This window comes from Pteronotus mesoamericanus, unplaced genomic scaffold (assembly GCF_021234165.1).
Source record: "Pteronotus mesoamericanus isolate MK-2021 breed Mesoamerican mustached bat unplaced genomic scaffold, CSHL_Meso_final scaffold_54, whole genome shotgun sequence".
In the NCBI taxonomy this organism is placed as follows: Eukaryota; Metazoa; Chordata; class Mammalia; order Chiroptera; family Mormoopidae; genus Pteronotus; species Pteronotus mesoamericanus.
This window is the reverse complement of record NW_026555321.1, coordinates 24,896,338-24,922,251: the sequence shown is the minus strand read 5'-3', so window position 1 is coordinate 24,922,251 and position 25,914 is coordinate 24,896,338. Positions and strand designations below refer to the sequence as shown.

At 41.0% G+C, this 25,914-nt stretch overlaps 1 pseudogene; it reads right to left on the bottom strand.

The window, feature by feature from the left end:
• Positions 1-243: 243 nt before the first annotated feature.
• Positions 244-25,914, bottom strand: LOC129088114 (cysteine-rich PDZ-binding protein-like; annotated as a pseudogene).

Here is a 25,914-nt window from a genome sequence, read left to right as displayed (position 1 = left end):
CTCATCTTGGATTTAGATGCCTCCCAAGACCCTCCCATGGGCTCTGGGTAGATGTCGAAAGTCCAAGCAACTTTCGGTAGATCTTAGAAGGGGACCTGGCATTTGTTTTTGGCAGTGACTTTTTCAAACATTGGTAGCCACAAAGAATGACATGTCTGGCATAAGGATAGTGCCTGAAGTACAAAAAGGAGCAAGCCATGGTCTCCCACCCTAGCATTCAGTTGGGTGGTAGAAAGGCACACTTTAAACCTCGGACACTGTGATGTCGGTGCAATTGTGCGCAGCCCCTTTGTACCACGTTGCTATGTGCATTTTGCTGAGGCTCCCAGACCCCAAACCAGCACACTTTTGGCAGCGTGAAGCTGCTGCCCGCCCTGCTCTGACACTCATGTCTTGCTGGCCCAGAAAGCACCTGGCACTGATCACAGTGGCTCCTGAGCCAGTGGCAGATTTAGAAGCTTAGGGGAACAAGAAGGGGGGAGCCCCTGTCTCCAAAGGGGAACTCCTGTCTCTTCTAGGATGCAAAGGGGATCCCCATGAAGAGTTCCAGACCCTTCATGACGGCTGGGCAGGAGCAGAGGGAGGGGAAGTTTTCTGAATGGTACAGCAAGGCTTCAGGTAAGCTGGTGGGAGGGCTTGCTCGGGGGCTGTGACCTGGGAGGGTCCTGGTTCATTTGCACATCAGGTGGGTGGCTCTAGAGGGTGGCATGGTGGTAGGGTCCTCACAGGTTACTGAGTCCGAAAGTCCTCTGTGTGGCAAACAGTCTGGGGTGGGGAGGGCAGGGTGGACACCAGGGTCCCTCGGGGAAGCAGAGGACAGCCAGAGCTCCGGTGGTGGCCTGCCTGAACGCCCCTGCTTGCATTGGCTCTTTGCTGGGCAGCTTAGCTCTGCTCTGCTTTACCTGCTTTCACCACAAGTTGAACTTTGCTCCCACAGAGAGAGCAGCTCATTGGTTTTCAGGCTCTACAAATCAGGCCGATCAGTGCTGGTAGAAGGCTCAGGGCCGGGGAGCTGCGGCTGCAGGCAGAGGTAAAAGTCGAAAGAACACTGTTCTGAAGCAGTGGGAGGGCAACAGGCTGGGCCAGTTCTGCCTGTGGACAAATCCTCCTGCGGAGCCCAGACTTTTTCCCTCTCTGAGGTCACTGCTGCTACTTTGCCCCCGGGAAGTCATGACAAGGGAAGGCAAGTGGTTCTTGTGGAGGAGTAAAGTACGGGGTCAAGGAACCTCCCATGTCTGCCCTTAAGGAACTTTGGGAGCAAGGACCTTGTGTTCCTGGGTTTGGGGGCCTCCCTGATTCTGGAGGATTCTCAGGTCCACTGGCCCGCTATAATTGGAAGTATCGAGTGGGGTTTGGGGGGCTTCAGTGGGTCTGTGTCTGCTCATGCAGGGTGATACCCCAGCTCCTTTCACTGCGTCTCCTCAGCCATGGACGTTATGTGGCCAGAGGGAGGTCACTTCTGTTGTCTCCCTGTGTCCAGGCAGGCCCAACCTGAGCCCTTCATGCAAAGGAATTTTCCAGAGTGTGGCCCGTGTATCTCTAGGAATAGGGAAGATAATTTTATTTGGTATATGGATGAGTAATGTTAAAATTTAATTTTTACTCTTCTTCATGGGCATCAGAAAAATATTACTAACAGCCATCCATGAACTCATGGAAATTATTAGTTGGACAAGTACAAAGTGGGTATTTTATGGTTAAGGGTAGTTTCATTTTATGTAAAAATGTCAAATAGACAACGGAACTATTGTGTCAATAATATGGGAAACTGTCCAGTTTAAGCTTCTGGTCTTAAAATATCTAAGGAGAGGACAGTTCTTAGTCTTGCAAAGAAATCAGAAGAAGGATATTTGTCCTGCTTGCTAACTTGCCTTTCACACTTCAATTTAAGTCCCTAGCCCTTTGCTTCAAATGTCCATTCATTCACTCATTCATTTAGTACAGTATTTATTGAGGTTGATCCCACCAGGACCTGCCATCTTAGCTGGGACACAGGGCTCAGTTGTGTGATGGAGCCAAGCACAGGGAGGTGGGAGCGCAGAGGAGAGAGGGGACAGGCAGTTAGGAAAGATGATTGGAAGCCCCCTCTAAGTCCCCATCCCAACATCTTCAGTTTATCACATCTGGAAAGACCCTTTTTCCAGAGGTAACAGTTGTAGGTTCCAGAACTCAGGCCCTGATATCTTTGCATGTCATTTCTTCAGCTCAGTATAGTATTCATTTATCAAAAAGCAAGACTCCTCTCCACCCTGCCTCATTCGCCTGGGGCTGTCCTGGGTGGAGGGCACACCTCCACCCAGGTGCTGTAGCTGGAGACATTTTCTAGGCCAAGCGACAGGACTGAGTGTATGAGTATGTGTGTCGGGGGCAGGAAGAGGAACTGGTCAGTTTCACTCCCGCCCCCTGTGACTGTAGATCCCACCCTGCCCGTCTCTTCTCCTGAAAGCCCAGAAGTCTGAAAGAGGGACTTGTGAGGAGGAGGTGGGGTGACTCACCTGACTGATTTCACTGCAGTTTCCAGAACAGGGTTTCTAACAAATGGCGACTAGCATGGATGGCCCTGGGCCATGGCAGGACAGGTGCTGGGGGTGGAGAGGGACCTGGTGCAGGGCCCGCTGTGGAGAACAAGACCAATAAAATGGCATTGCTCCCATCAAGATGGTATGAAATATAAAATGAAGTGAAGTCATTCATGCCATTCTGGATGGCTGGTTCAAGAGGGAAACTACCTCAGTCAGAGCAGACACATCTGGTAAGGAGACACCTAAGATCAGAACAGCCATTTCTGTAGAGTGGGACCACCTATAGATAGGCTCCTTGGCAAATTCCCTGCTTGCCATCAAGGGTGCCAAGACACTTATTGAGAGACCAGAAGGGTGGAGTACTCCACTTTCAGCAAGTGGTCCTCCTCCAGACCACAGCTGAGACAGCCGAACTCCACGCACCAGGGTGCTGCCCCATGCCACGCGGATCTCCCATCACATGAGCCATTGGAGGCTCTGCCGTGCTGGACCGAGGACTTCGTATGCTCTGCTGCCCACCTGGCTCTGGAGATCCTTCCTTTCAAGATGCTGATCACTTCTTTGCTACCTTGCTGTCTCCTGGGCCTGCAGGCCGAGGCTCTAGGACTTGGGTTTGTTTTTCCCCACTGATTACTCTGTGCATGTGTGTAGTATTTCTTAGATTGTTAGAATATAAGTAGGATTTAATATAAGTAGGATTTAATATAAGTAGGAGTACAGTAGGTTTTACTTTCAGTGAACCTGTATTCAATAAAAGCCAAATGAATAACATAGTTACTGTGTGACTCTTGTCTATTTCTTGGTGCTGGGCTGTTCAGCTGACTTACAGGAAAGACTATCACGAACAGACACTCGTGACACAGGAGCCTGCTGGGTCCCTGCTGTCTCAGTGCCCACCCACTAGAGGGCGCTCCAGGACTGTACAAGACCAGGTATTGTGCTGGCTCAGGACCCCGCTTCTCCACACCTGGGCTCAACTAACAGGACCTAAACTGTGTTTGCTCCCTGGGAAAAGAAACTTTTACTCAAATTGTTTTAGCAGATACTACACACTACATTCATTTCTCACAAACTAATCGTCCACATGAGGAGATTAAAGGCTCTGTGTAGTTCTGAAAGAAAGAGGCTTTAATTTGATTCATACCAACATTTTTGAAACTTATTTCAGCATAGGACCTCTTTCAGTATGATGTTAAGTGTTTTCTTGGGACTAATGTTTCATGAAGTACAGTTTGGGTTTCTTTAAGCTGCACCTCAACTTTGCTATGCTGAGTATTAGGGACAAGGAGGGCCTTGGCACGCAGCTCTTAAGTGTCTGCCCCATCTAACCTGCTGGGCACTGCACCAGGGTGAGTGTCCCTACCCTTGGGTGGGGCTGGGTGGGGCATGCGCTGGCCCGGTGAGGCCACCTCGGGATAGCTGAGGGCCCGCTGTTAGGGATGCCCCACGTGTCATCAGCTGCTGGTGACCGCCGGGTTTGCTGCAGCGATTGGGCAGCTGTAGCCCTTGAGGTGCCCAGGGTTGAGTACAGTGGGGGAAGGAGGGGGGTGAGTAGCCAGAACCCTAATCCCTCGGGGGAGCTCTTTGGTGTTAGGCTGATATCAGTCCAATGCCCACCTTCATGTGGCTTCCTTCTCTTGGGCTCTGGGCGGCTTTTGATATCCTATGTCTGTGGGTCAGTTCACTAACGATCACCAACTTACCAAGTTTTATATATATGATTTTTTTTTTCACAAAAGCCATGATTCTTTTTTGCATAAGTGGATTTCTGGAGTCAGATTGCTTAGGTTTAAATCCAGCTTCTGCCTCTCTAACTTTGGACAAATTATTGAAGTTCTTCTTTTTTTTTTTTTAAGATTTATTTATTTTTAGAGAGAGTGGAAGAGAAGGAGAAAGAGAGTGAGAGAAACATGGATTGTTTGCCTCTCGCATGCCCCCAACTGGGGACCTGGCCCACAACCCAGGCATGCTCTGACCAGGAATCAAACAGGAGACCTGTCTGTTTGTTGGATGATGCCCAATCCATTGAACCACACCAGTTAGGGCAAATTATTTAACTTCTTGATCCTTTTGGGTTTTCACTTGAAAAATGGGAATAATCATAATACCAAGCTTTGATGGTTATAAAGAACTTAGAGCAGTTTTTGATAAATTTTAGCTGTTATTATTACAAGATGTTCAGCAATTGCATATAATATGATGATGTGAACAATTTGTGTGAAGATTTCTGTGAAGTCTTAAGTTAACCTGCTTTATTTGGTTTTATGCCAGAATTTTAAAGAATGTTTATCTTGTTAAAGTGAAGAGATGCTGTTTAATCTTTTATTTTTAAAATTGTTTTATATAATATTTTATTGATTATGCTATTACAGTCATCCCATTTTTTCCTTCCCTTTATTTCCCTTTGCTCTGCACCCCACTCCCCCCAGCATCCCTACCTCCATTAGTTCATGTCTATGGGTTGTACATATAAGTTCTTTGACTTCTCCTTTTCCTATGCTATTCTTAACCTCCCCCTGTCTATTTTGTATCTACTATTTATGCTGCTTATTCCATGTACATTTCCCCCTGTTCTCCCCCCTCTCCCTCTCCTCTGATCTCCATTTCTATGATTCTCCTCCTGTTTTAGTTGCTTGCTTAGTTTGTTTTTGTTTTTTCTTTTTTTAGGTTCAGTTGTTGATAGTTGTGAATTTGTTGTCATTTTATTGTTCATAGTTTTTGATCTTCATCTTTTTCTTAGATAAGTTCCTTTAACATTTCATATAATAAGAGCTTGGTGATGATGAACTCCTTTAACTTGACCTTATCTGGGAAGCACTTTATCTTCCCCTTCATTCTAAATGGTAGCTTTGCTGGATAGAGTCATCTTGGATGTAGGTCCTTGCCTTTTCTGACTTTGAATACTTCTTTCCAGCCCCTTCTTGCCTGCAAGGTTTCTTTTGAAAAATCATCTGATAGTTTTATGGAAACTCCTTTGTAGGTAACTATCTCCTTTTCTCTTGATGCTTTTAAGATTCTCTCCTTATCTTTAATCTTGAGTAGCTTCATTATGCTGTCTTGGTGGGTGCTTCCTTGGGTCCAACTTCCTTGGACTCTAAGCTTCCTGGATCTCCTGGAAGTCTATTTCCTTGGCCTGATTGAGGAAGTTCTCCTTCATTATTTTTTTCCAATAAGTTTTCCATTTCTTGCTCTTCCTCTTCTCCTTCTGGCACCCTTATGATTTGGATGTTGGAGCATTTAAAGTTGTCCCAGATGTTCCTAAGCCTCTTCTCATTTTTTTGAACTCTTGTTTCTTCATTCTGTTCTGTTTGAATGTTAATCTCTTCCTTCTGCTCCCAATCACTGATTTGAGTCTCAGTTTCCTTCCATTTACTGTTGGTTCCCTGTAAGTTTTTCTTTATTTCACTTTGCATAGCCTTCACTTTTTCGTCCATTTGCGACCATACTCAACCAATTCAGTGAGCATCCTGATTACCAGTATTTTGAACTGTGCATTTGATAGGTTGGCTCTCTCTTAATCGCTTAGTTCTATTTTTGAAGCTTTGGTCTTTTATTTCATTTGGGCCATATTTATTTGTCTCAGTATGCCTGTTACACTGGGAGGGGCGGAGCCTTAGGTATTTGTCAGGGCGGGGCAACCCAGGTTGCTGTGTTATGACACTGTGTGTGTGGGAGGGGTCCAAGAGGGAACAATGCTGTTTTCTCAGCCCTGGGCTGGCTTTCAGTTACTTCCCCCACTGCCCATAAGCAAATTGGGCCCGTCTGGTGCTGATTCCTGGGTGGATGGGTTTGTGTACGTTCTTGGACCCCATGGGTCTCTCCAACGGACTCTTCTGTGATACTGAGATTTTCTTCTGTCACCACAACCCCCACAGGTTTTCACAGCCATATGTTTTGAGGTTTTCTTTTCCTGCCCTGGAACCCAGGGTTGTGCTGTCTGTCTTGCTCTCCAGCTGTTCCTCCCGGTGTATCAGCACACAAATGTGGGACTGCCTGGTTCTCCAGCTGCCACTTTGCTGTGCATCTTCTCTGTCCCAGCTGCCTGTCTCTGCCCGTCCTACCAGTCTGGATGAATATTTCTTTTTTAGCTCCTTGGTTGTCGGACTTCCATGCAATTTGGTTTTATGGCAGTTCTGGTTATTATTTTTTTTTTAAATTTGTTGTTTTCCTTCTTTTGGTTGTGTGAGGGTATAAAGTGTATCTACCTATGCCCCCATCTTGGCTGGAAATGTGTTTAATGTTTTAATCAACATATTTTAATTCAGAAAATTCTATTTTGTTTTCTGTAAAGTTATAGCATTCCATTTGGGAACATTGCCATTTATTAGGATTTATTTTTATTCATTTTAAAGTCATTTTCTGTGTCGCTCATCTTGTAGCATTTGCAGTTATCCACTCTTTCTTGCTCCAGGTCCAATCCATCAAAATCCAACGGCTTGCTCTTTACCACGTGTGCAGGATCTGACCACTTCTCTCACCTCCTCTTATCATCCTCTTTCACCCACCGTCACCTCTTGGCTGGGTTATTTCAACAGCCTCTTAATTTGCCTCTTTGCTTCTGCCTTTGTCACCTCCCAACGCCCACCTCTGTCTGTTTTCCACAGAGCAGCCAGTGGAAACCTTTGAAGACTAATTCAATTCACATCCCTCCTTTCCTCTAAATCTCCCAAATAAGTTCACTCTCTCCCCAGACCACATAATCTACCCTCCTTCTCGAACCTCCTACTCTCTGATCTCCTACCCCTCTTCCCTTCACTACTGGGCTTTGGCCACAGTGCCTTTCTCCTGTTCCTGCCTCAGAGCTCTAACACTAGCTGTTCCCCTACAACTTTCTTCTCAGAGATAGCGGTGTAGTTCACCTACTTCATTCCAGATTCTGCTGGAACCCAAGATACAATTGTGCTCCACACTTGCCCCCTTCATAATCCTCTCACCCAGCTTTTTTTCGCTTCATAGACCCGGAAGAATATCTGATAGGAGGGGAGAATCATTCTCTCCAAGTCACAATGAGTTGTGAAATCAGAGAACCCAAAGAAAATCAAAGGGCATTTCCTGGACCTAGAGAAAATGGCCTAATGAAGGGCTACGCCAGTTGTCCTGAACCACTTGACCAGAATTAAGTGTTTTGATTTTTGATTCTTTTCTGACAAGACACTTTATGGGTGGTGATATGTGCTTCCATTAGGAAACACAATAATGTCTGGTTCCCTCTTTCCAGAGTGTTGATGGAGGCATTGATGATATATATTAAAGGTCATTGCCTAAATCCATCTATTGACTAAGGTTTTCTAAAATAGTTATATTCTAAGTCTATATCCAACCTTTACTAGCTGGAAAACTTTTGTAAGGAGAAATTCTTTATATCAACCTGTCTGGTTTCCTAGAGGTACACTTTATGTAGATAAGGAATCTCAGGATTTGATTCTTTCCTCTTTCAAAATAATGGGTTGGTTTCTTGGTATCCTCCATAGGTAGCATATGAACTCATAAGTTTAAATATATTTGATCTGTTGAAATTGAATGTAGTTGTTATCTTTATTGATGCTGAAATTGTTCTGTCTTTGGCCAATTGGCACCTCTTCAAGTTGGTTCCCAAGTCTTTTTGATTGACCTTGGAAGTCTGATAGCTTCCTTGCTTTCTGGTATGAAAGATGATCCAGGCTCATATTATACATTTCCTGCCTCAGACCTGAAATTAGCAGTTCTCTGGGAAATTCTGGTTTCTTTCACAGGGAAATGGTCTTTATAGACAATCTGTGTGCTGGGGGTGCCTTTCGCTACTGGTCTTATAATTATTTCTAAGCCTTTTCAGTGCACAGAGATAAGAAATACAATTAAGGAAATATGTTATGAGTTCATGCTGATAATTCCCATTCAAATTCAGGACTACAGGATTTTTACTTTACCTCATTGATCTTACATCTCTCTGTGTCTCTTCCACACCAAAAATCCTGGCTCTTAACATCATAATCACAGTCTCAGAATACCAATACCAATTCTATTGCCCACAATGTGAGTATTGAAAAGAACATAAGATATATTATTGTTATTTTTTTCAGTTCATTTTGTCCTTCAGGTATATTCCACTAGGGATGCCCAGTTAAATTACTATGTTTTAAAATCACTTCAAGTAGGTTTTCTTTGTGGTTATGCTGCCAAATTCATACATAATTAGGTTCACTTCTTCATTTTACTTTCAATTTTTAGAGATTTTATTTGTTACTATTTAGTTTCATATTGCTTTTAAGAATTATATATATTGGACATATGAATCATTGTTATATATGCTATCTTTTCTCCTTAGTGGTCACTTATCTTTTAATTTCTTTTATGGATTCTTTTCTATAGGGAGATTTTATGTTTTTATACACCTAACTAATCAATGTTTTACTTTGTAATTCTCTTTGGTGTCAGAATTAGAAAGATTTTCTTCATTCTAATATTAATACATGTTCATCTACATTTTCTTTTACTTTTATTAAATGTTTTAAAATATAAATACTTAATATATCTAGACTTTGGGGGGGATGTTAGCTGTGACTTAGAGATCTATTTTCTTATTATCCATTAGCTTGTTGTCTTCACTTTTAAAACTATCCCCTTTATGTAATATAAATTATTATATGTGCTTGGGTCTGTTTTTGGACTTTCTATGTATTAATCTGACTATTCAGGCACTAGTGCAGTGTTTTAATCATTGAAATGTTATCATCTTGCAAGACAAAAATATCCTGATTATTTTTATCTTTCAAAATCGTTATATTGGCTTTTCCCAAAGTTGAACTCATACCATATTCTTGTAAAGACATCTCAGCCCCCATGTATGGATGAAGATGAATGGCTCTGGCATGGGTCTTCATGGAACACTAATTAGAACTCTTATTTGAAGTTGGGTCTTAGCAAAACTCTATCTTGGACCTCTAGTGGGGGGTCTTTTGAATACTTCTAAGTAGAATGCTCCATTCCTCACAATTCTTCCCATTTTGGATTCTTTTTAGCCTGGAATGTGGGAGTATAAATTCCTGGTAATATGGGGGTGGCAATGTGTTGTAGGCTTTGTTAACAAAAAGTTTCACAGGTGATTCAAGGTTACTGACTTTTATTTTGCTAAGAATGGACATAAAGCATGCAACAGTTACCAGGTACTAACACTACTATATTATTATAAAACATTTTATAACAGACGTTTTAATACCAAGAAAGTAAGGTTGAGATAATCTTAGAATAAAAGACAGAACTTCCCGAGAATAGACAATTGGCCCCTCACAATGACACACACCCCTCACTTTTCTCATTTTGCCTTGAACAAATGAAAACTTGGTCTGTACCAGCTCTGATCCACAGCCTACCACTTGGGAATCACTGAAGTGGTTTGTATCTATGAACCATAATGGCTCTTACATTCCATGATTGCACAATTCTATATGAAAAGAGAATATTTAGTTGTATTTTCTGAGGTAACTTCAATAATGAACTTATGACATTGATTGGCAGTTTACAATAGGTTTTTGGTTACAATCTGAAAAAGGTTTCTCACTACCTAAAAATCTGAACCCACAATTTAGGGAAGAGAAGATACTTTGGTCTTGCGGTTGGAACCTGGTAGTGGTGTGTAAATGAGAAAACGATTAAGACCATTTTCAGCTTAGTAAAATCTAAAGTGAAATATATATTATAATTAGTTGATTTATATACTCAAACTCTAAGTTTATAAGGAATCTAAATAAAGCAATCTCTATAGTCAACAGAACCTCAAGTGTGATTCTGCACTTTTGTCTCTTCCTTGTGTCTGAGGGGAGCTACAAAGATCCATCAAGTCCTCACTAGACAACAGAGGAATCACTCAGAACTTGCTCGGCCTGCACTATGTCTGTTTTCATGCATGTGTCTGTTACAAGCCTGTCTTCCTGCTGGAGGTAATGGTGCAGGCACAAAATGGAGCTGCCAGGCACTAACATTCGCTAAGTTCTGTAGGGGGTAAGAGGTATTGCTAACCTTTGTACCACTTGTGTCTGCACAGAGTAGATACTCGCCATCTGATAAGCTGAACTGGGCCAATTACAAGTCAGTTACTGCGCCAGGAGTGTCTTTATACGTTATTTCCCTTAATGACAAGACAATAAAGAAGAGTGAACCTCAGCAAGGAGCCAGGCAGAGAAAATATTTTCAAGGGGTAGAGAGTGGTGAATGGAAGGAACAGATCCCCCCAGAATAAGATAATGATCTGAGCCGCTCTGCCTCTACTGCTAGCTGGTCATTGTTAGGCCCTTGTGGAAGGAGAAGCTGTGTTTCATACTCAACAGAGATCATCAGCAGAGTAGACCAAAAGGGTGGCCTGAAGGAGTGAGAAGCTGCCCTCTGCTCATTGGTTCCATGGTTCTGACCTCAGTCAGATAGTTTCCAGAGGAGATGGGTGAGAATTCAGGCCTGATATCTAATCACTAAAGGTCCATTGCACCATAAGATTCAGCAGATTTTTCTGTGCATTGGTTCAGCACAATATCCACACAAAGTGCTTTGAATTCCTGGACCAGAAGAGAGATGTTGTCTTAAAGGTTGCTATTTTTTTCAGTTGTTATTTTGTGCACTAACAGTCAACTGGTGCCTACCACATGGTGGTGCTGTGGGCCACAAAGTGAATGGGTTTTTATCGACGTGGACTTCTTTGCAAGAAATAACCAGGGAGTTCTTCCAGGCTGCACCACTACTCCAGGGCAAGTGGGCAAGAATTGGCGAAAGGTCTTACTTAGCCAGGCAACTCTTTTATGGTTAAAACCCCTCCAAAGACAAAAACCTTTGAAGATAGGGTATAGAACAGGAACTTGTCTTGCTTTCCTGCTTACCTTTGTGTTGCCCAGGCCTAGCTGAGAGCCTTGCAGGGAAAGGCAATCAAGTATTGATGTGTTCCAGAAACTGTGCTCTCAAGAAGCCTCACTTTTAGGTTTTCCTGTCCTGGGAATATCCAACATGCATGGCAATTCCACACTGAAAAATCCTATGACCTTGTTGCTTCCTCAGTTGCCGTATAAAGTATTTTTCTTGTTTATAGACACATCTAACTGATTTGTTTATACCTGTTACATCTTGTTCCCCATTCCACAAATTTCTTAGATATGTCCAGTCTTAACTGAATTTCAGCTTTGGCTGATGTGCCCTTCAGTTGCCCCTGAGTCGCCCATGAATTGTCCCCTACTCCTTAACTTTCCAGAACATACACATAACACCATCACTGCCTCTATAACCACCACCATCATATAGTTATCCATGTAATTCTGGGGATTTTTGCCCATTTGTGAAAACATCTCCTATTGTAGAATGACTGGGAAGGACCTGGAGAAGGGAGTAGCTCTGACTCGAATCCTGACAGCTATGAAACTGCTCTGTGACCTTGAGAAAATCATGCACACTTCTGTTTCCTCACCTGTGAAACGAGGAGGTTGGCAGTGATGATCTCCCAGGTTCACAGTGCTCTAGAATCCCACGAATGCCTTAGGCTTTAGAAATTCACTTTTACCTTTAAAAAGTTTAGTCAATTTACTAATTATAACCTGAAAGTCCTTCTGATATTTAAAAAATCCTTTTGTTTTTTCTTTGTCCTTTGAAAATTTAGAGCTGCCTCATTTCATAATGCCTAAAGCTTATACTTATAATCAGCATCTATTTCATGGTTCTGAGCAGTTTGTCACATAATTGTCTTTTTTTCTTTAGAATTAGTCCTTTTGTGGTTAATGTATAGCAGAAACAAAATGACTTCTGAGAAAGCTCTTTAAGAATTACGGGTTTCCCAGCTGTACCACTAGGGGCCCACACAGCTCTGTGAGGGAACGGGATCTCAGAAGAGAAGCAGCCACATTCTTGAGGAGAAAGGAGCAACTGAGGTCAGAGGGAGATCTGTAGTTGTGGAGACAGTAGTTTGAGGGTGACCTCAAAGAAGCCAGAAAATGGTGGTCTGGACTTCAGAGCGGAGGAGAGGAGGAGCATCCATGAGATGAGCAGGAAGTAGTAGGTCACAGGGCGGGTGAGAGCTGATGGTGGATGCAGGCGAAGGTTCTGTGTATACGCATGCATTTTGAGCCCTCCGGGGAGGAGCATGACCTTACCCAGGACCCACCAAGGGACAGATCTAGGTATATTTTGGTTTCACATATAAATGATGAGAAATCTGAAAAATGTGGGGAAGGTACTGCAGCAAAGAATGGGGCTTCCTCTTAGTCCAGGGTGCAGGGGCTTGGACCATCAATATTTGGCGCACGGCCATACATAACTGATCACATAATTTTATTCACTAGCTCCTGCGGGCTAGGTGGCAAGTACACTTAGGTTTAATACCCCATAAACTTGTATATGTTTCTCATTCTAGAGTGTGGATTTAGGCATTCTCAGTACAGTCTTCAGTCATAGCTGGCTGCTAATTTCCATACAGAAAGGGCTTGGGGGTGACAGTCTGATTGAGGGGTGAGGCACTAGAGCACCTGTCTTGAAGCTGCATGAACTTAGGAAAATTTTATGCTTTAACTTGGATTGTATGCCATTAGAGTTAAAAACTAAAAAAGATTCCACTCTAATTCTTAAATGATAAAATATTTAGGTATAAAATGCTAGGATGGTAATTGCTATCCATCATTACATTAAAGATATGATCCATTGTTTTCTGGAAAAGTCTATTATCACCCCAAATGCTGTTTGCTTTGTAGTCAATCTGCCCTTTTTCTTGATTTAATTTTAAGATGTTCTCTTTATTTCAGTAACTCTACAATTTCACCACAGTGCTTCTGAGCATGAACTTATTTGTTTTTGTCCATCTTTACTGGAATATAGTGTGATTTTAAATTGGAGGAATCATATCTTTAAAATTATATTTTTTAAAAAATTGAAAAGGTAAATGGGATAATTAACTGGATTGTCTAGGAGCAGTTGTAGAATTATTTTCTGCATATGGTTGGCCACTTCTCTCCATGAACAAACAATAGCAATTACACTGATTTAGTACGTACTGAGGTACTATCATTCCCCCATTTTACAGGGTGAGGTACTGAAACTCAGAGAGTTTCAAGGTCACATGACTATAAATAATAGTGATGGGGTTTGAACTCAGGACAATTGGCTTTAGTAGCTACTATTTTTAACTATATTGCTAGATTTCCTCTTGACATTAGCCTAAAATTTAGTCTGTTCATGTTTCTTTTCTACAATTTTTATTATATTTGAGAAGACTCTTGGGGGTGGGGGGTTAATGAAGATTATTTGAAGGGACAACAACCTCGATAACCAGATTCTCCTGTCCTCAGGTTTGTGTGCACTTTCCAAGCATGTTTCTGCCCAACCCTTCCCACAAACCCCACTGCTCTGCTTTAGAAATATGCACTTCTTCCCAGGGAACCTCCAAGGCTGGGGTGTCCGAAATTTTGGCATCTCTGGGCCACACTGGAAGAAGAAGAATTATCTTGAGCTGCAAATTAAATATACAACACTAAAGAAAACAAAAAAAACTCTCCCAATGTTTTAAGTAAATTTACTATTTTGCGTTGGGCCACATTCACAGCCATCCTGGGCCTCATGCAGCCTGAGGGCTGCTGGTTGGACACCCTGTGTATACAGGGCCATAGGGAAATAGTTTTCACTGGCCAGTTATATAAGCAATTTGATTAAAACAAAGAATTACAGAATTTATGGGCTCACCTGTAATATAGTGATTTATTGGTAGCAACATGGAAAATTAGGTGGAAAAGAGCTACTTAAGACTTGTTTATTGTCCAATCAGTGCACGTGGAAGACTCTCTGTAGTTTTCTGGCACCATCTTTTCCTGCTCAGGCCCAGGAACCATCACTTTGCACTATTCCTGGCTAATTTTATACCTCTCACCATGAAGAAAAGGTAACAAAACTGTTATTACTCTCAACACTGTGGCTGTTTGTACTGAAACATTACATAGATCTACTTGTCTCTGCAATATCCTGATATGTGCTTTTTAATGCTGGTTACACCATCACATATGATGCTGCACATGCATCATGCCACTTTTGAATACTGACTTCTAACGACTCTCTTCTGTGCTGTAGAATTTGCTTGTTGATGAGTACACAGGAAAATGGGAATGATTATTTTTCTGGTCTTGTTAAATTTACCATTTGCAACCTTATTTATTTATTTTACAGATTTAGTATAGTTCTAATTTTTAAAAATATTTTTATTGAATTTATTGGGGTTAAAATGGTTAATAAAATTATATAGATTTCAGGTGTACAATTCTATAATACATCACCTGTATATTGTATTACGTGTTCACCAGCCCAAATCCAATCTCTTTCTGTTACCATTTATCACCCCTTTACCCTATTCTACCTGCCCCCACCCCCTTGTCTTTCTGGTTATTGCCATACTGTTGTCTGTGTCGATGAGGGCTTTTTGTTTTGCTTACTCTTTTTTATTTCACCCAACTCCCTAATCCTCCTCCCTTTTGACAGCTGTCAGACTGTTCTCTGTATCTATAAATCCATTTCTATTTTGTTTATTTTTTTAATTAAATTACACATATAAGTGAAATCATATGGTGTTTGTCTTTCTCTCATATTTCACTTAGCATAACACCCTCTAGGTCCATCTATGCTGTTGCAAAAGGTAAGATTTCCTTCTTTTTTATGGCTGAGTAGTATTCCATTGTGTAAATGCACCACAGCTTTTTTAATCTACTCATCTACTGGTGGACACTTGAGCTGCTTCCAGATCTCGGCTATTATAAACAGTGTTACAATGAACATAGGGGTGCATATATTCTTTTGAATCAAATGTTTTAGATTTCTTCAGATATGTTTTCAGAAGTGGAATTTCTGGATCTTAGGCAGTTCCATTTTTAATTTTTTGAGGTATCTCCGTACTGCTTTTTCCAGTGGCTGCACCAGTCTGCATTCCCTTCGACAGTGCATGAAGATTCCTTTTTCTCCACATGCTTGTCAACACACGTTGTTTGCTGATTTGTTGATGATAGCCATTCTGCCAGGTGTGAGAGGATAATCTCTTTGTGGTTTTAATTTGCATTTCTCTGATGATTAGTGACATTGAGCATCTTTTCATGTCTATTGGCCATCTGTATGTCCTCTATGGAGAAGTAGCTAATCAGGTCCTTTGCCCATTTTTTAATTGGACCTTTTGCTTTTTTGGTGTTGAGTTGTATCTGTTTATAAAATTTGGATGTTAATCCCTTATCAGATGTATCACTGGCAAAAAATGTCCTTCCATTCAGTAAGCTGTCTTTTCATTTTGTTGATCATTTCCTTTGCTGTACAAAAACTTTTTAGTTTGATGTAGTTCCATTTGTTTATTTTTTTTCTTTTGTTTCCTTTGCTCAAGGAGATAGATCAGAAAAATACTGGTCCAAGAAACATTTAAGATTTTACTTCCTATGTTTTCTTTTAGGATTTTTATGGTTTCGAGTCTTACATTTGAGTCTTTAATCCATTTTGAGTTTATTCTTGTGTATGGTGTAAGGAGGTGATCTAGTTCCTTCTTTTGTATAAATCTGTTTAATCTTCCAACACCATTTATTGAATAGACTGTCTTTACCCCACTATTTGGAATTTTATAACACGAATATAGAATGACACATCCTCTGACCATATCTTCTCTTGAATTTTTAAGGCTTTAATCATTGCATTTCTAGAATGTAAATCTCTTTCAATGTTGACCACACCCTCATCTGTAAACAAAATAGGCAAGGGGCCTGTGGGTAGAATGAGAAGAGCAAGGCCTAGACATTGTGCCACCCATGTCTGTACATTCTCCATCATAGCTTAAGAATGACCTGGGTGAACACGATGTCACTACAGTGGTTGATGGCATTAATTGGAAGGGCCCATTTGTATGGCAGAGCAAGAGTCCCTAAAGCCTTGTGAGAATATAGATAAGTGAGACTATTGTTAGAGGACTATCCTCAGAGGACTGCTGTATCCATGTCATGGAGCTTGTGAGGGCTTGGTTAACTGCTCAAGGTGCCACCAGTGGGGAATACACAGGGTAAATGACACCTTCTGCTATCTGATGTTGTAGACCTGAGGCAGCACTGAGGCTAGAATGTAGAGGTGAGAGTTGACATATGGGCCCACACACATGGCGATGTCTTTTTGGTAGTTCAGAGACCTGAACTTATTCTGTGAAAAATGTGTCACTCAAAATCAGCATGTTAGCACTATTTTAGGGGCCTGATCTTGCATGATACCATAGAGAAATACTGCACCAACTAATAATGATATGCTTGCCTGGTTGCTTCTGAGAACTGGGGGAACAGAGGCACAAGTTCCAGAGCTCCTTTGGACGTCCGGTTGACTCCAGTTTCAGGATGGAAGTCAGAGAGCACTGAGAAGGGGGAAAACTGGGTTTGAGTCCTCTGTGTTCCGGTCTCAGCTTGAAGAGCCCTCTCAGATGGCATACTGGCTGCAACCAGTTTCAGTAACTGGGGATTAGAGGAGGGAAATTAGATAATTCCAAGGAAGGCAGTAAAAGAGCAGAGCCCTACCAGGCCTGGGGCCCCTTGCCTTCCTGGGGCTAAGCCATGTATTGCTCCTTCCTGTTGCCTCACTAAGATGAATACATCTATTGTACATTTGCATTTGTAGAATTGAGCCCTAGGTCTCTGTACACTGGGCACAGGAAGAGAAATGAGGCTGTTCAGATTGGTTAGGGTGAATGTGGACTCTCCATTTGAAGTCTCCTACTTGATGCAATTACCTTTTTATCACTTTATCTGTTAAAGTAAGTACTGTCCTGAAGACAGACATTCTTTTTTTTTTTTTTTTTTTTTTTACTATAGTCTGTTCCCATAGCAGAGAAAGGAAGTTTCCTCCATCTACAGAAGTCTGTCCTAACCTTGGCTATCATAGGTCTCTATTAGTGGGTAGAACTTTTCTTTCTTGATTTACCTGGAAATCTTCCAGGTAAATATTTGTCCTTTGCTTACCTCAGGGAGGTCTCCTGCTTTGAATAAGCTCTTTCAACTCTGGAGCTACTGTCAAGCGGGTGTAAATATCTGTACATGTGGTGTTTTGAGGCTGTTATGGTTATGATTGTTCTGTTTCTTGCCAATTATTCCTGTGACATAAAGCATATTTTTTGTTTGGACGTGTTTTATGTTACAGCACGTGCTAGATTCCTGATTTAACAGAGTAGAAAATGGATGCTCTTAGTGACCTGACCAGGCCAAGGTCCCAGAGTGAGGATTCACACCCTGGGATGCACATCTTAGGATCACACTCTGGGACTCACTCCCTGGTAAGCCTGGCTCTCTTCTTATGCATCTCAAGTCCACAAGCCAGTGGTGCTACCACAGGTTCTCCAAATTCCTGGAAACTAAGCTGCATCTTAGTTTGAATTTAGGGGGTTTGAATTTAGCTGAATATGAGGGGATAAAAGCTAAGTATTTTAACTGGTCAGTAACTTTAACTAAAAAATTTACAACAAATACAGACAAATTATGCAGCAGAATGCAAGAAGCACAGATGTCTCTACCTAGAGCTCTACAGTTGAGTCTTGCCCTCCAGGCCTCCCAAGGAACAGTTTCCCAAGGCTGAGTTTCTCTTGTTTTAAAATTTTTTTTAATTATCAAGACTCAATTTATATAACATAAAGTTCACCACTTAAAGTTGTATATATAATTCAGTAGTTTTTAGTTTATGCACAATATTGTACAACCAGCCCCACTATTGCTCTGTTTTTAAGAGGGTCTTTCATGAAAAAGTTTGGGAAGGCTGAGAATTTGCAGTATCAGTAACAGGAAATAAGGGAAAAACTTAATTTGAAGGGGGAGCTTTAAGTGTCATGGGGATGAGTTTTCAGTTCCTATTCAAGTCCTTCCACTTAGGTAATGGTCCTTCTCTCTACTAGAGAGGCAGCCTGTTCCTTGAGCATTCATGCTGCATTGTGGATGGATTATCACTAGAAGAATCATGGATGAAGTCTTCCTGCCATAGACATTACTGAATCACAAAGGACTGAACAGCCTAGGAATATGAAGACTCCTGAGAGAACAGAATGGGTTGGATTTGCTTTTAATCAGGTTTCAGTGCAGAGACAGGTGTCCTGTCAATTCCCTCATTCAGGGACACATCTGTCCTGGTTTAAGCAAAGTCAGCTTTCCAGGAGGCTAACCAATGTCTATTTGAGTTTGTGCCTTTCTGTAAAGATTTGTAGAAGGATTCCAGGCAGTGTAGGTAATGGACTTCTTCCTACTGTAGCTGCCTGGCTATTCCAAGGAGCCTGGTGGTCATATTGTTATCACTTTTCATGCAAATTCATGAGAAGGCTCATCAACAGTGAGTCCTCTTGTCATTTCTGGCCAGTAGCTCTGATGAATGAGGACATGGGAGGAGGAATGCGAGTCTCTGAACTTCCCTCGGATTTGGAATTTTCTTTTTTTTACAGACTCTCTTGAGATTCTTCAAATAACTATACTTTCTCAAAGACATATAGCAAAATCTTGTTAACTTAGATCCTAGATTTCATACCTTGTACCCGTTTTAAGTTCTGAGAATCTGGTGTATAGGAAAATGGCTCCTTCCCTTTTGAGAAATGATAATTTACAAAACTGTTAATAATAATAGCTATTCTTAATAGATTACTTACCATGTGCTAGGTGCTTTACACATATTTATCTTTAATCCTCCACAGCCTTGCAAGGGAGGTATTAACCCATGTTGACTGGGTTGCTAAGGCTCAGAGAGGTTAGTAACTGGCCTATTTTTCTTTTTTCCTCAGTGGAATCCTTTATTTTTTTTATTTATTTATTTTCAAAATGTAGTTTTTCAAATACAATTGACAGACAATGTTATTTTATATTAGTTTCAGGTGTACAGCGCAGTGGTTAGACAAATAATTGACTAAGTGATAACTGGTCCACTTTTATACAGCTCACTAGGAAATGTTATGACATCAAATTTCTCAGGATGCCTCCTCCCACTTCCTTAAAAGCCATACTTGTCATTTGGTCCCATGTTGTGGTGCATTGAAATACCATGGGCTTTGAGTCAAATCCCAGTTCCACTAATCACTAGATGAGTGGCTGGGTAGGTCATGTAACCTCCCTAAGTCACAGTTTCCTCAGCTGTAATTGTTATAATGATGCTTTGGGAGGTTCTTATGAGAATAAAATGAGCTGAAACACTTCAAGGCCCAAGCGTGGTATTGGCACATTGCATAGCACAGCAGAATCTCAACAAATAATATTTTCTCTTTATTCTTTATTCATCTCTGTACCTGTCATGGCACCTTGTACAAAGTAGGTACTCAAGAAATATTTGTGGAAGTAAATTCAAAGGATTCTCTGTGGCCTTGTTTCACAGAGACATTGTGAATTTGGACCCTCTCCAGAAGCTCCCTGAAAGAACAAAAGGAGTTTTGAAGCATGTCAAAGCTACTTATGGTTAAAATCTTCAGAATGAAGCAGGAAGACAAGAATAATACTAAAAACAACAAAAGTAATAAAATTCTGAAGTTAAATTCACTAGGTGGAGTGCTGTTGTTTTTCAAGAAATAGTACTAGTTGAGGATTGTCAAGTACTCTGAAACATAAGGGACAATAAATATGGTGAGGATGGCTCTTGGGTTTGGTGGATTGTTTAACAGTGATGAGATTGGTTTGAGATAGTGCACTTTTGTAAGTGTATCTTTGCTTAAGAGTAAGTAAAAAATATAAGATTTTTGAATGTATAACATGGGGTGTTGAAGGAAGGACATCCTCACTGTGATGCAGGGAGTGGTTGGCTGAGGTCCACTGGAGAAGGGATTCAGGAGGGCGAGCGTGTGGAATGTGTGCCTCCATTCCCCAGCCAATTCCACAACAGACATTGTTTATTGATCATGGCTTTCCCTCTTGTCTGAGACCTTTTAACTACAGTCATTTGGAATTGCTCTTAGTTGGCATTTAAGATCCAAAGTCGGGGCAGTGGAGGGGAGGATGGGGACACCTGTAATAGTGTACAAAATAAAAATAAAGTAAACCCCCCATAAATAATCCAACCATTTGTTGTTCTTGGTTCTAAAAATAGACTTTTGTGCCCATTTAGTGCCCAAGATTGAAAGACTTTTCCACCTTCCCAGGAAACTTTAGTCTAGTCTTCTGACACAGACAGGCCATGGCACCAAAGCTACTGGCACCTCTCAGTATGCCAGGGAGCTTTTAGTTTGGTAGTTGTGTAGTGTAAGTAGCTAAATATTGATGGAAGAGCAGGGAGCAAAGGGAATTGGGCATTGTTGAGCCTGATGGGCAGGGCTGCTGAATTAGATGGTGAGTCTGCTTCACTAGAAATTGAAGCATTCATAGGCACCCCAGGCTATCACAGCATTGCCCTGCCAAGGGGGTTAACACCCCTCCCTTCCACACGTAGGGAGGAAGGACCAGCTTTTCAATCTTCCCGGGGTACAACTGGTCCATTCACCTGGACTATGAGGTGGGGGAAGAATAAACAATAAAGGGGAAATTCCTCTGCTAGGCACATGCACAGCAGAAGCCAAGATGGCACAGGGCCTGTTTGTCTGGCCTGAGAAAAGGATCAGGGTGGATAAGGGACACAGAACCCCTGGAAAATATGGGAAATGGACTGGTCAGGGGAAGAACCCAAGACAAGCCTATGAAGAACTAGAAAACTGATTATTTTGAAAGAGTGCCTGGTCCTTCCCAAGCCCAAGATAATATAATTCAAGCTTAACAAAGCGCTCATTCTCTCTGTCTCTGTCTCTGTGTCTCTCTCTTGGTAACATGCTCACCTGTGTGCTTGCACATTCTCTCTCCATACCATCCACGTGGGCCTGTCATCTGCCTGGGGCCTGGAAGCCACATGGACTCCAGGCAGGCTCCAAGCACAAGCCTGGGCACAGCACCAGTTGAAATGCTGCCGGGAAGAGATGAAACTAGCCAGATGGGGACAGAGAGACAAAACTGGACTAAGCCTTGGCATGACACAGAATTTCTGGACACTGGCCCTATTTCTAGGTCTGATGAAGACAAGCCTGGACTTTTTCCACAGCAGGGCAGAGCTGAACCTGGGCTCTCCTTTGTGTTTGTTCCAGCTTTAATAAACCTTACCACAACACCTCAACCTCCCATGTGTGGGTACCCAGAAATGCTTTTCTTGTGATACTGCAAGGACCCCATTTCCACCGGTAATAGTTGTTAATATTTTTCACATTTTTTGCAAAGCACTTGCTCTAAAACTCATATATAAACAAGACGATGCACATTAGATTAGAGGGCAATCAAAATGACAACCATCACACTGTATCCAGAATCATCCCTACTCATCCTTGAAGTAAGCTTTTTCCTTATCACTTTTCTTCTCTTGAGATGGTATATCTTAGGATGTCTTCAGTCCTCATGCTCCCCAAGTCCATCAAACCCATGTGGCACAGTGGATATTTGTGTGGCAGTTGTAACCACCCATGGTCTCCAAGGAAAGCCTGGCCTGGTTGTCTATGTTTGTTCTGATTAGGATGCATTGGCTTTAAGTAATAGCCAATTACAACTGAAATTGGATTAAGCAATAAATAAGTTAATTATCATTCATTACAAAAAGTGTAGAGATGGGATGTCTGCAGATGAGGAGCATAAATGAGAACTCTGACTCTACTTTCCTAGGCTTCTCCTGTCCTACCCTCTTCCATGAGTTGGCTTCACCTTCAGGGTGACAGCAACCTGGCTTTAGTACTTTCAATCTTCACATCTAGTCACAATTAAGCTTAGATGGAGGAAGAAGGCATGTGTGGGGGGTTATTTTGGGTGATGAGGATTTCTGTTTGCTGTATTTTCATTAAGTGTTAAGAAATCTAATAATCCTCCAACAGACTTTTAAGAATCACTAGTTAAAAGTGGATCATATGCTCTTTCCTCTACATTAATCACTGAGAGGGAGATTTAGCCACTATTATTGACTTACACCAAGAGAATATACCTTTGAGTTGGGAACATTGTCAAAGGAGTGAGAGGTAGATACACTTCTTTAACAAGAAAAAGTGTTAGTAGCAGAATGGTTGTTGAGTAGGTAAGCCAAAAGTTTCTGCTACACAGGGACAGAACTGATAGGATCAGAGGTGGACTCTTCACAGAGGAATGATCATTTTTCTTTGGCTCATGGTCAGTCAGTCTCTCTTGAGAATTTAAACTAGAGAAGCATAGATTATGCTTTGTTGGTAGTAGATACTGAACTAAAAATTCATACAGCTGGGTCTGGGTAGGAAAACCATTTTTAGTTGATGAGTAAGCAGAAGTTAGAGAGAGCCATAATCATGGAGTGGGTTTTCTGCTCTCTGCATACAAAGAAACTTGACCAGAATGCTCCTGCATGTTTGCACTCCAGGGTAAGCACAGTGTAGGTTTACACTGGGTCCTCTGCATGCCTGGTATGTGTATCTTTGCAGTTCTCAAACTACTGAAGGAATTCCAAATGGTTATCCATAAATAGCACTAATGCTAAGCTGATGGTTGCCCTTCAAGGTCCACTTGTTCTTGACTATCTAGGTAAAATCCTTACTAGTATTTGCCTGGGATTTCCCACTCAATAGGATCAGTAGGATTTCCAGTTACTCAGACCCAGCTCTTTTTCACGGGGAGAATCCTGAGTGGCTCACATAATCTCTTGAGAACAATGACAGCTAAAACTGCCAGTATCTTCTATGTTGGTTCCTTGAAAGCCTTGATCATAGTTTCTACTCTTTATCTCGCCCTTAATTTGTAATAATAGTTTAGTTGTGTGTAAAATTCTATTTTGACAGTTGTTTTCCCTCTGAATTTTGAAGATATGATTACAGAGTTTTTTTTGGCATTTGTTGGCGCTAATGTCAGTTTCATTACCATGGGCTTATAAGAAATAATTTTCTTCTTTGCTTATTTTAAGTTGTCCTTTTCATTGCTGGTAGCCTGCATTTTTACAACGATGTATTGTAGCTAAGTATAGCTTAATTTTGCTTAGGAAACGCTGTGTATTCAACAACAAAATATATGTCTTTCTCTATTTCCTCTCCTCCACTCAGACTACTCTTCTTTTTAAAAATTGAATTAAGTGTACATTAAAGTTCCCTGTCTCATGTGTCGTGTAGCTAAAATATTTTTCAGGTATTATATCTCTTTCTCTTTTTGTGTTGTGTCATTTTCTTTGCTTGCTTTTCTAAGTCTCCATTGCTGTGTCTAGTCCACTATTTAACTTAACTATGATTCTTCTATAATGACTATGTTTTACATTTTCAGCGTTTCATTTGCTTCATTTAAAAATAACACCTGTTCATTCTTCCCCAATTCTTTTTGAGAAACATTTAAAATATACTTATTTTATAGTCTCTTATGTTTTTCTATTAGCTGTAGATCCTGAGATGTGATTTCTCTTGGTCATTGCATCTGGTGATGTTTTTATTATAATTTGTTTTCTCACATGCTTTACAACTTTTATATTTACAGAATCTCTCCACATGATGATGGTTGAAAACCTCTGCTCTTGGCCTTGCTGCCACACAGCTTTCTCTAACACTTTCTATGGTCTCAACAACTGTCAGCTGCTGGTATTCATTCAGCACCTGACAGTGTTGCAGCCAGTATCTATCTCTTGGCCTTTCCAGTTTGGTTCCCAGATGCATGCTGCAGCCCCTATTACTCACTGTTTTTACATTTTAGACAAGAAGAGAGAGGAAGGGTAAAGGCCAGGGGATCCGCCTTCCACTCACACCTCATTGGTTGGAATTGTTCCACGTGCCTTTGCTAAAACAAAGGTGGCTGGAAAAGTGGCCATTTAAACTTTTCCAGATTCTACAGTAGAAGAAGGCAGGAGCAAGGAGGTTTGGGTGTGCCTATGGGGTAAGAAAATGTGTACTGGGCCTTTCAAAAAGTTTGTTTTTGCAAAAATAAAAATTACGTGCCCATTATAGAAAATTTAGCAAAACAGACTAGAAGAAAATAAATTTAACCTGGTCTTAGCACTTAAAGCCAAGAACTATTAATGATTTGATGCATTTTCTTCCAGGTTATTGTGTGTTTTCCCCATGATTCAGGTCATATTGTATTTACAATGATGGATTTGACCTTTATTTGTAACATGAAATGATGAGAGATTCTCCATCTGCTATGAAAAAATTTTTAAACATTAATTGTCTGCAGTATATTTCATTATGCTGCTACACCAAACCACAGTGTAACTTCTTTCCTGCTGTTAGGATTAAGGTTTTTTTTTTTCCTTTTTCCAGTTTTAAAGAATTGAAAACAAGCCTGCGCTGAACTTCTTTGTGCCCAGAGCCTTTCCCCCTTTTGTTGTATTTATTCATTTATTTACTTGGTGAAGAAGGGAAAGAGACTTTAAAAAAAGGGTTGGTTTCAGCTTATAAGAGCTTTCCCGAAGAGCAGTGATTCACTTACATTGCATATCATCATGGATAAACACTGTCCTCCTCCCTTTCACGACAGTTTGAATTTAAGGTAATATGTGAAATATGTGTTTTTCTGAAATCCAGTGAATTCATTTGGACCTCTGTGGGGTGTTCCTTGTGTTCTTGTTCTCATATAAAAGGTATTGGCATTTTGGCTTCAAAAACAAATGAAAAATCACAAATACAACTTATGTTTGATTTGGGTCTGAGCTAATTACTTGGGAACCATTCAGCGATAACAGTCTCAGATAAATACTCTGTGAAACTGCAATTAATCAAGGGACTGCTGATTCTAAGAACTATGCAACCAACAAGGGATTGAGGCAAGAATTTTAAGTCTAGATGCCATGTACAATGCAAAATATCAATATTCTCCTCATATTTATAATATCTATAAATAACGTTGAGAGAGAGGATAATAAAAATTATATAAATAATGTCAAAAAGAAAGTTAAATTTGCCACTTATTCCAGGTCAATAAAATGATTGTAAGGAGAAGAACAACTTCAGGCAGAAGACTAGTTACATAGTGCTGTTCAGAACCTCTTAAGGGCAAAAGAATAAATACCTATCAATGTCCTGGGTTTAGAGTTAATTATTTGTCTTAAAATTTTATTCTGTAACTTGAATAGCTACGTTATGACTTGAAAAACCCAGACAAAAAGTAAAATTATACAGAAAGCCAGAAACTTCACCAATGCAACATGTTTGCTGGTAGTTTTTGCTATCTAAAGCCTTTTTTTCCACGCATTGCACACATACCCTTTTTGTAGGCACAGACCTGGCAGTATGAGAACCTGGCTGGTGCAAAGAACTTTTACAAATTTTGCAAGTGGAGAACTTATTCTTTCCATATGGATTAAATTTTGCTTCTTTAGAAGTCAAAGCTTTATCTTTTTCAGCTTCCATGTACTGTTTTCTGTAGGATTCCTTGCACCCAGGAAAACATGTACCTGGAGTGATAACAGTGCCAAGTTCCTTTTCACATTTCCCACATACCAT